Raw genomic sequence first — 9,868 nt, 5'->3', positions numbered from 1 at the left:
GAGCAAGCTGTTATCTTAGCCAAGCTACAAGCTGTGAAACCAACACAACAAATTCCTACTCAGCCATCTGAAATCACTGAATCTCAAGATCCAAAGAAGCAAGTTGAACCACAACAGAAGAAATCTCACAGATACAAGGAATTGGCCAAAAGAACCAAAAGGAAATTTAACTTTATTGGTAAGGAATTGGAGGATCAGTTTTCCAAGGAATCTACTCCAACTACAACTCAAGCATCAAAACCCTCAGTGGTATTTGAAGATATTAAGGTAGTGGATCCTTACAGGAACATTCATGGTGAACCTATTGTGCCTAAGGATGAACCAATAGACTGGGAAAGTCTACCAATTCCTGACTTCAATTTGCGAATCCTTAACAAGCCAAAGAGAAAAAAGTCAAGAGCAGTCAAGAAAGTGAAGTTGTCACCTCTCAAATCCAAATCTCTAATCAAAGCTCAATCCAAAGTCAACAAGGGAGATTACATGTACTTATGTGACATCAAGGAATTCTCGGATCTAAACCTCTATCTAGATGAACTGGAAGAAGTTAGAGGGATTGATGCCTACAGGAATCTACCTGAAAGGTTAGTTTTTAAGAACAAGGGAGGAAAGGAGATTCAATGGCCACTTCACAAGATCCTTCAAGAAAGCCAATCTGTGCTGATAAAGGTTTATTCATCATTCAAGAAATTTGGATTCAATGTAACTGTAAGAAGACTGGTTCTAATGAAGATTGAAGAACTGAGGAGTATTAGAGCTAAAGATGCACTCCCAAAGACTCTAACTATTCCTTACACTGGAAATATAGTGCATCTAAGGCCCTACTAGTTGATGAAGTTCATGGATGACAAAGGAGTTAGAAGATTTTTCAGATTAGAAGACCAATTGAGCATCTCTAACAATGAGACTCTTTTGGAGATGCAAGAAAAGTTAAATCTCTCATAATCTGATGAACTAGAATTCCACAGACAGCTCCAAAATCAGATAGAAGAAAATAACAGGAAGCTTAGAAAGAGATCCAGACCTTCATGGAACTAGATAAATCTGCTCAGGCTAGAGGAGCATCTTGAAAATGACTGTGAGTTAATCTTTGTGCATTTTGTTATTTGAAGCACTTTACAGTTTTATCTACTCACTTTTAAAGTTGTATTTTTAGGGTGTTTTGTTATCATCAAGTTTATCTTAATTTATGGCTACAATTCTAGTAGACATAAATGTTGGGAACCACAGACTTAGGGTGTTACTACGTTTTACGATAAAGATTACGAAAAGAGGATTACCTTGTTAATGGTTGATTCCACGCTCTTCTATTGTATTCCCAAATTCCCTTGAGCGAAGTGTGGCCTCCGTCTTCTCAAGTTATCCTCTCTTCTTGCTCTTTGGTGGCTACAATATGTTTTCACACAATTCCAAGCAAGAAGAGAATAAGAATATATATAGGCTACAATAGGGACCATGGATAATTAGGTTGGGCCTTCTAATTACATCTTGAGCCTAGCCCAATGTAATTAAATATTAATTCAATCCACTAAAAAATTAATATTTGCACTACCTTTCCTAATACCGTAATTTAATTAATTCGGTTTCAATATTATTTGCTTATTAAATTCCCCATGTTTAAAATATCATATGTCCATTAATTAAATAAATTACTGATAATTTATTTAATTAATATCTTTTATCCTTGATCATCCACTCAACCTTTATTTAATTATGCCAGAATAAATTCCACCTGCAGAGTTTCACATAATTAAATCTTTTTGAGCTTTCAAGGGGACATCATTAACCCGAATATTATCAGGACATGGATTCCTTCAATAAATAATATCCACCATGTATATAATTCCATCACCCAAAATATAATGATATAATTCAAAAGAATTATTTCATATATAAATCAAAGCATGTAAATAATATACACGTGTCAATTACTATTTCCGGATTAAGAACCTAAGCATTAATAATAACATAGAATCTTAGTTCTCCTTCTTAATCAGTATTAAGGGAACAATTCTAAATTTGATCCTGTTCAATATACACAAAGTATACTAGTATTATTTATTAGTCAATATAAACTAATCTAAATAATACTACAGCCATACCAGTGGATTGTCCAATACCACCTGTGCTGTGAACCTTATTATATTATATAACCGTATTTAACAATCTAATATTCTGTATCCCATTTGATACTAGATTGTTCACAATATATAATATTAGACAACATGTAAACATTCAAATGATTCTTAAATAAACTGGCCAGAAATAAATGTACATACTTCAAATAAATATTTTCAGTATACACTAACAATCTCCCACTTATACTCAAAATATTCTATGTGTACATCAGTGTTTATTTAATCCACTATTACATAAAAATCTATGTGTCCATCCATCTGACTCCTATCGCTTTCACATACTTGTCAAAAACCTTGGTTGGAAAGCTCTTTGTGAAAGGATCTGCTCGGTTGTCTTCTGATGATATGTGAGCCACAACTATATCCCCTCGCTTTACGATTCCTCGTATGAGATGATACTTAAGTTCAATATGTTTAGCTGCTTTGTGGTCTCGCGGTTCCTTTGAATTTGCCACAACACCAGTGTTATCACAATACACCGTCAAGCTCCTAGGCAAATTAGGTACCACATCTAAGTCCAAAAGGAAGTTCCTGAACCATACAGCCTCCTTGGCAGCCTCAGAGGCCGCCACATACTCGGCCTCCATGGTGGAGTCTGCAATGCATTTCGGCTTTACACTCCTCCATATAACGGCTCCACCTCCTAAAGTAAAAACATATCCCAAGGTTGATTTCCTCTTATCCCTATCTGATTGGAAATCTGAATCAGTATATCCCAAAGGAAATAGATCTGAGGCCTTGTAAATTAACATATACTCCTTAGTCCTTCTCAGGTACTTGAGTATAGTTTTTACTGCACTCCAATGTTCCTGACCTGGGTTCGACTGATATCTACTAACCATGCCTACAGCAAAGCAGATGTCAGGCCTCGTACATAACATAGCATACATTAAGCTTCCACATGCTGAAGTATAAGGAACTGATTTCATGCTCTCTATATCCTTAGGTGTCGAAGGACACTGCTTCTTAGATAGAGCAACTCCATGCTTAAAAGGTAGAAAACCTTTTTTGGAGTTCTGCATGTTAAAACGAGCTAATACTTCATCAATGTAGGGCTCTTGAGATAAAGCCAACATCCTTTTCTTGCGATCCCTTATAACTTTGATCCCAAGGATGTATGCCCCTTCACCTAAGTCCTTCATGTCAAATTGTTTGAACAACCATGCCTTTACTGATGACAACATCTCAACATTGTTTCCAATGAGTAAAATATCATCTACATATAGTACTAGAAAAACCACTGCATTACCTTCACTTCTCTTATACACGCACGATTCGCTTGGACTTTGATCAAATCCATATGACTGGACTGCCTGATCAAAACGAATATTCCAGTCTCTAGAAGCTTGTTTAAGTCCATAAATAGACCTCTTAAGCTTACATACGAGATGCTCTTGGCCTTCCTTAATGAATCCTTTTGGTTGCGGCATATAGATGGTTTCTTCAAGACTTCCATTAAGAAAAGCTGTCTTGACATCCATTTGCCAAATCTCATAATCGAGATGAGCTGCTATAGATAAAAGAATACGGATTGACTTAAGCATGACTACTGGTGAAAAGGTTTCCTCATAATCGATACCTTCTTTCTGAGTATACCATTTCGCAACAAGTCTTGCTTTCCAGGCTTTCACCTTTTTATCTAATCCCCTCTTTTTCTTGTAGATCCACTTACATCCAATAGGTTTTATACCTTTGGGTGGTTCCACGAGCTCCCAGACCTGATTAGAATACATTGATTCTATCTCAGATTCCATCGCCTTTTGCCAAAGATCTGCATCTTTGTCTTGTGCTGCCTCTTCGTATATACGGGGATCATCATCATGTTCACCAGAGACCAAGTCTGAAGATTCACCCAAAAACATGAATCTATCAGGCTGTTGAACAACTCTCCCACTACGACGAGGCACTGGTGCGGTATTAGTGACAGGTTGTACATTATGTTGTGGTTGTTCTACTTGTACTACAGCTTCATGGGTATTATTTGTCCCTCCCACTAGTTCCTCTAAAACGACACTACTCATGGGTTTGTGATTCATTATATATTCCTCCTCTAAGAATCTTGCATTGGTGCTAACAATGACATTTCGATTCTTCGGACTATAAAATAAATATCCTTTCGTTCCCATGGGGTAGCCTACAAACAACCTTACTTCTGTACGAGATTCTAACTTAGTCGCATTCTTGTTCAGCACATGTGCTGGACAACTCCATATTCGAATATGTCTTAGACTCGGTTTATCCCCGGTCCACAATTCTAAGGGGGTTTTAGGAACCGACTTAGAAGGTACTAAGTTCAGAAGATAAGCTGCTGTCTCTAAGGCATGTCCCCAAAACGACTTGGGTAAATCCGAATAACTCATCATCAATCTAACACTCTCTAAAAGAGTCTGGTTCCTTCTATCTGCTACACCGTTCTGCTGGGGTGTGCCTGGTGCAGTTAACTGGGATTCTATCCCATTTTTTGATAAATATTCCCTAAATTCTCCAAGCAAGTATTCGCCACCACGATCTGATCGTAGTGACTTGATACTTTTATTAAGTCGCTTCTCCGTTTTAGCTTTGTACTCTTTGAACTTATCAAAGCACTCAGACTTACGGTGCAACAAATAAACGTACCCATATCTAGAATAATCATTAATGAAAGTGACGAAATATTCATAACCACCTCTTGCTTGGATATTCATGGGTCCACATAAATCAGAGTGAACCAATTCTAACAGTTGTTTGGCTCTATTCCCTTTTGCCTTGAAAGGCCTATTAGTCATTTTACCTTCCAAGCAGGATTCACAAACTGGAAATGGCTCCACTGCCAATGAGATTAAAGGCCCGTCTACTACCAGTCTTTGAATCCTCCTCAAGATAATATGACCTAATCTCAAGTGCCAAAGATATGTTTGGTTCAAACTAGAAGGTTCCTTTCTTTTAGTAGAGTTAGAAGATGTGTTGTTCAATTCCCTAAATTGCAGTTGCAGTGCAGGTTGACTAGGATTAATTATATACAAATTCTCTTGCAATGTACCAGAACATATAATTCGTTTATTCATCATAATAGAAACATTACGATCCAAACAAACATTATAACCATCCAAAGCAAGTTTAGAAACCGAAATTAAATTCCTTCTAAAAGAAGGTACATAAAGACAATTGTTCAAAACAAAAATCCTATCAGAACCAAAAGATAAATGAATAACTCCTACTGCAACTACTGCTACTTTCGTAGCATCTCCCATGAATATGTATATCTCACCATCTCTAAGCATTCTGGATAGTTGGAACCCCTGCATAGAATTACAAACATGATCAGTGGCTCCTGTATCTACACACCAAGTGCTCGTAGATATAGCCGCTATAAATGTTTCTGTAACTAGAGAAAGATACATACCAGTATTGTTTGTCTTCTTAGGAAGAGGACAATCCTGTTTCCAGTGACCTGACTGTTTGCATCTGAAACACTTTCCCTTAGGCTTTTTCACACCACCCTGAACTCCCACTGCCTTCACAGCTTTCTGTGTCTGAGCCTTTTTCTTCTTCTTAATACCTTTCGGCTTAGAGAAAGAACCTTTCTCAGCCACATTCACTTGAACACTCTGCCGAAATAATCCTTCAGCTTCCTGAAGTTCTGTCAGCAGTTCCGCGAGACTATACTGCCTCTTGTTCATGTTGTAATTCAAGCGGAACTGCTCAAAACTCTTGGACAAGCTCATAAGGATAATGTCAATATGGGTTTCCCCGTCAAGTTCAGCATCAAGGATCTCTATCTCATTCAGATGCGACATCATCTTGAGAACATGATCCCTTACAGGTGTGCCTTCAGCCATCTGAGTGTTCATTAAAGCCTTCATGCCTACTTGCCTAGCAGCCCTATTCTGATCTCCAAAAAGTTCCTTGAGATTAAAGAGCATATCCGAAGCAGTGGCCATAGACTGATGCTGATGCTGCAAAACACCCGACATTGCTGCCAGAATGTAACATCGCGACATCTCATCAGCCTTAATCCACCGTTTATAATACTCTTTCTCATCTTCAGGAGCATCAGCAGCAGGCTGTTCAGGCTTGGGTTCATAAGTGCAAAACTTGTACTCCTCAACAGTCAACACAATGTCCAAATTTCGTTTCCATTCAATATAGTTAGGTCCGGTAAGTTTGTTATCCTTAAGTATGGTGAATAGTGGATTAAAGCCCATTTTATCCTGAGAATCATGCATAAAAACATCACATAAATAAGGGTGCATTAATTATTAAGATCTAAATTATTAAAATTTAATGCACTAACATCTAAACACCATAAGCTTCTGGTACGCCACGATGTGTGACATGTATACCACCTAATTTTGTTTAAATGTTACTTCGGTCCTATTACTAAACAATATGCCACGTTGGAGTGGACTATATTATTTTTCATAGCTAAGTGTATACCATTTTCAAATCTTAAATTATTCGAAATCTATGGAACTTGGTACGCCACGATGGGTGGCATGTATACCTTCCAATATTCGTAATTTTGCCTTGAATAGAATACTTCAATTCAATATTCATCAATGGTTTGATTTCCAGGTAGTGGAGGAGTCACATCGGTCTCGCTTAAAACCCACAGCCTTACAAGTTCGATGAACCCGTTTTTGACAAAATTGCCCCAAATCAGAAATAAAGAAAATCCGTATTTATTCCTTTCAAAATTTATTAATTTAAGAAGTTTGTTCTAGTAATTTCTATAACATTCTAGACACCACAAATTACATGTCATGATGGGTGACGTATATATAATTTATATTCGTCTTTATGTTAAATTACCTACAACCAATAATGGAGACCATGAGATTTAATTTCATATTAATTCCCTCTCCCACTTAGAATTTTTTTTATTAAAATTGAGGAATTTTAAAATTAAATGGGGCCCTATGTTGTTATAATTATGTCTAATCATTCATTTAAAATATACACATAATTTTAGCAACATATAACATTTAATTAAAGCAATAAATAAATTTTATGTCCATGTCGTCCTAATTAAGTTAAACATGCAATTTTAAAAGAATTACACACATAATTAACGACACACATAATCAATAAATTAAAGCAATAATTAAAATTTAATGGAAAAAATTAAAATAAATTTTCCACTATTATGGCCCTTGAAAAAAAATCCAGCTCTAAAAAAAAATCTGCCCCAAGCGCGCCCCAACGCCCCCAGCAGCCCCTGCAGCCACAGCAGTCCCAGCTGCCGCAGCAGCCCCAGCAGCCCCAGCAGCCCCAGCAGACCCAGCAGTCCCAGCTGCCGCAGCAGCTACAGCGCGCGCGCCTGTTGCTTTTCTGTGAGTTTTGTTTTGATTTTGTTCGATCCAAACATCAACAGCAGCCCCTTGTAATCGCACAGCGGAACAAAAACCTACCGGAATTGATTTCCGATCGCACATAACTATTACAAAATACCCGGAACAATTACAAAAAAATAGATCTAATACAAAACTAATTTTGTAAAATCTATTCTAACACGATCAACCATCGTGTAAATTACAACCACGATTAAACCACGTGGAAACCAAAACAAAAATTAACCACGATTAAACCACGTGGGATCCAAACATATAATTAAAATATACATGGCCATAATAGTGGATTAACAACCTGCATCAAAACCAATACAAGCAAAACACTATATACACGCATATATAATTACGACATGGACATTATATCATAAAACGTAAAACCCATTACCAGGCTCTTGATACCAATTGTTGGGAACCACGAACTTAGGGTGTTACTACGTTTTACGATAAAGATTACGAAAAGAGGATTACCTTGTTAATGGTTGATTCCACGCTCTTCTATTGTATTCCCAAATTCCCTTGAGCGAAGTGTGGCCTCCGTCTTCTCAAGTTATCCTCTCTTCTTGCTCTTTGGTGGCTACAATATGTTTTCACACAATTCCAAGCAAGAAGAGAATAAGAATATATATAGGCTACAATAGGGACCATGGATAATTAGGTTGAGCCTTCTAATTACATCTTGAGCCTAGCCCAATGTAATTAAATATTAATTCAATCCACTAAAGAATTAATATTTGCACTACCTTTCCTAATACCGTAATTTAATTAATTCGGTTCCAATATTATTTGCTTATTAAATTCCCCATGTTTAAAATATCATATGTTCATTAATTAAATAAATTACTGATAATTTATTTAATTAATATCTTTTATCCTTGATCATCCACTCAACCTTTATTTAATTATGCCAGAATAAATTCCACCTGCAGGGTTTCACATAATTAAATCTTTTTGAGCTTTCAAGGGGACATCATTAACCCGAATATTATCAGGACATGGATTCCTTCAATAAATAATATCCACCATGTATATAATTCCATCACTTAAAATATAATGATATAATTCAAAAGAATTATTTTATATATAAATCAAAGCATGTAAATAATATACACGTGTCAATTACTATTTCCGGATTAAGAACCTAAGCATTAATAATAACATAGAATCTTAGTTCTCCTTCTTAATCAGTATTAAGGGAACAATTCTAAATTTGATCCTGTTCGATATACACAAAGTATACTAGTATTATTTATTAGTCAATATAAACTAATCTAAATAATACTACAGCCATACCAGTGGATTGTCCAACACCACCGGTGCTGTGAACCTTATTATATTATATAACCGTATTTAACAATCTAATATTCTGTATCCCATTTGATACTAGATTGTTCACAATATATAATATTAGACAACATGTAAACATTCAAATGATTCTCAAATAAACTGGCCAGAAATAAATGTACATACTTCAAATAAATATTTTCAGTATACACTAACAATAAATTGGGGGAGATTGTTGTGGATATGTTGTGAACTTGATGATTTAATTAACAAAACACCTTAGTAGATTTTACTTAGTGAAAAATGTAGCACTCGACGGATAAGGAATATAGTCCCGACGGATGACTCAATATAGTCCCGACGGATGATGATCAATTATCCATCGAGTGAGTAGCTTATGTAATAATGACTCTGTAGCACATTTCTGCATATACCTTGTTTAGACTCTGTAGTAGCACTCAAGTCATGTCAACTTTAATTAGATATGCAGAATAGGTTGATTAATTGTACATAGATGATGTCTTGTAATTTTGTATAAATGAAATGAAGTCAAGTGCCAGATTGCTACCCGACGGATAAACAACAATGCCACTCGATGGATGATCAACTAGGCAACCCGACGGATGATCATGTACCCGACGGATAATCAATTTAAACATCAGTTGACAGTGACAACACAGTCACATGCGTCGAGTGTATGCAAAAAGAATGTGGAAGCCTGTTCAACTAGGTTTTAGAGAACAAAGAAGCATTGCCATTTCCATGCTATTATGAAGATATTCAAAGATGCTGGAATAGAGTAATGAAGCAGCAGAGTATTAGACTTGATAGGTTTTTGTTTTATTTTCTTGTCTTATTACTTTGTAATCTTGTTGATATATAAACTAAGAAGTAGCAAATAGAACAATAAGAACACTAAGCAATTATATTCTTAGAGAAACATTTGTAAGCTGTATTCTTAGCATTTCTCTATGAACTTAGTTGTTCATATTTGTAAGCAGCTGTGAGCAAATCTTGCTACACAGAGTTCTCTTGATATAATATATATCTCTGGTGGATACATTCAAATCCACCAGAAAGTTTTTAAAGACTTGAGTTTTTAATTACTTGTGTTTTGATTTT

This window comes from Apium graveolens, chromosome 7 (assembly GCF_009905375.1).
Source record: "Apium graveolens cultivar Ventura chromosome 7, ASM990537v1, whole genome shotgun sequence".
NCBI classification, from domain to species: domain Eukaryota; kingdom Viridiplantae; phylum Streptophyta; class Magnoliopsida; order Apiales; family Apiaceae; genus Apium; species Apium graveolens.
Note: the sequence above shows the minus strand (reverse complement) of the source record.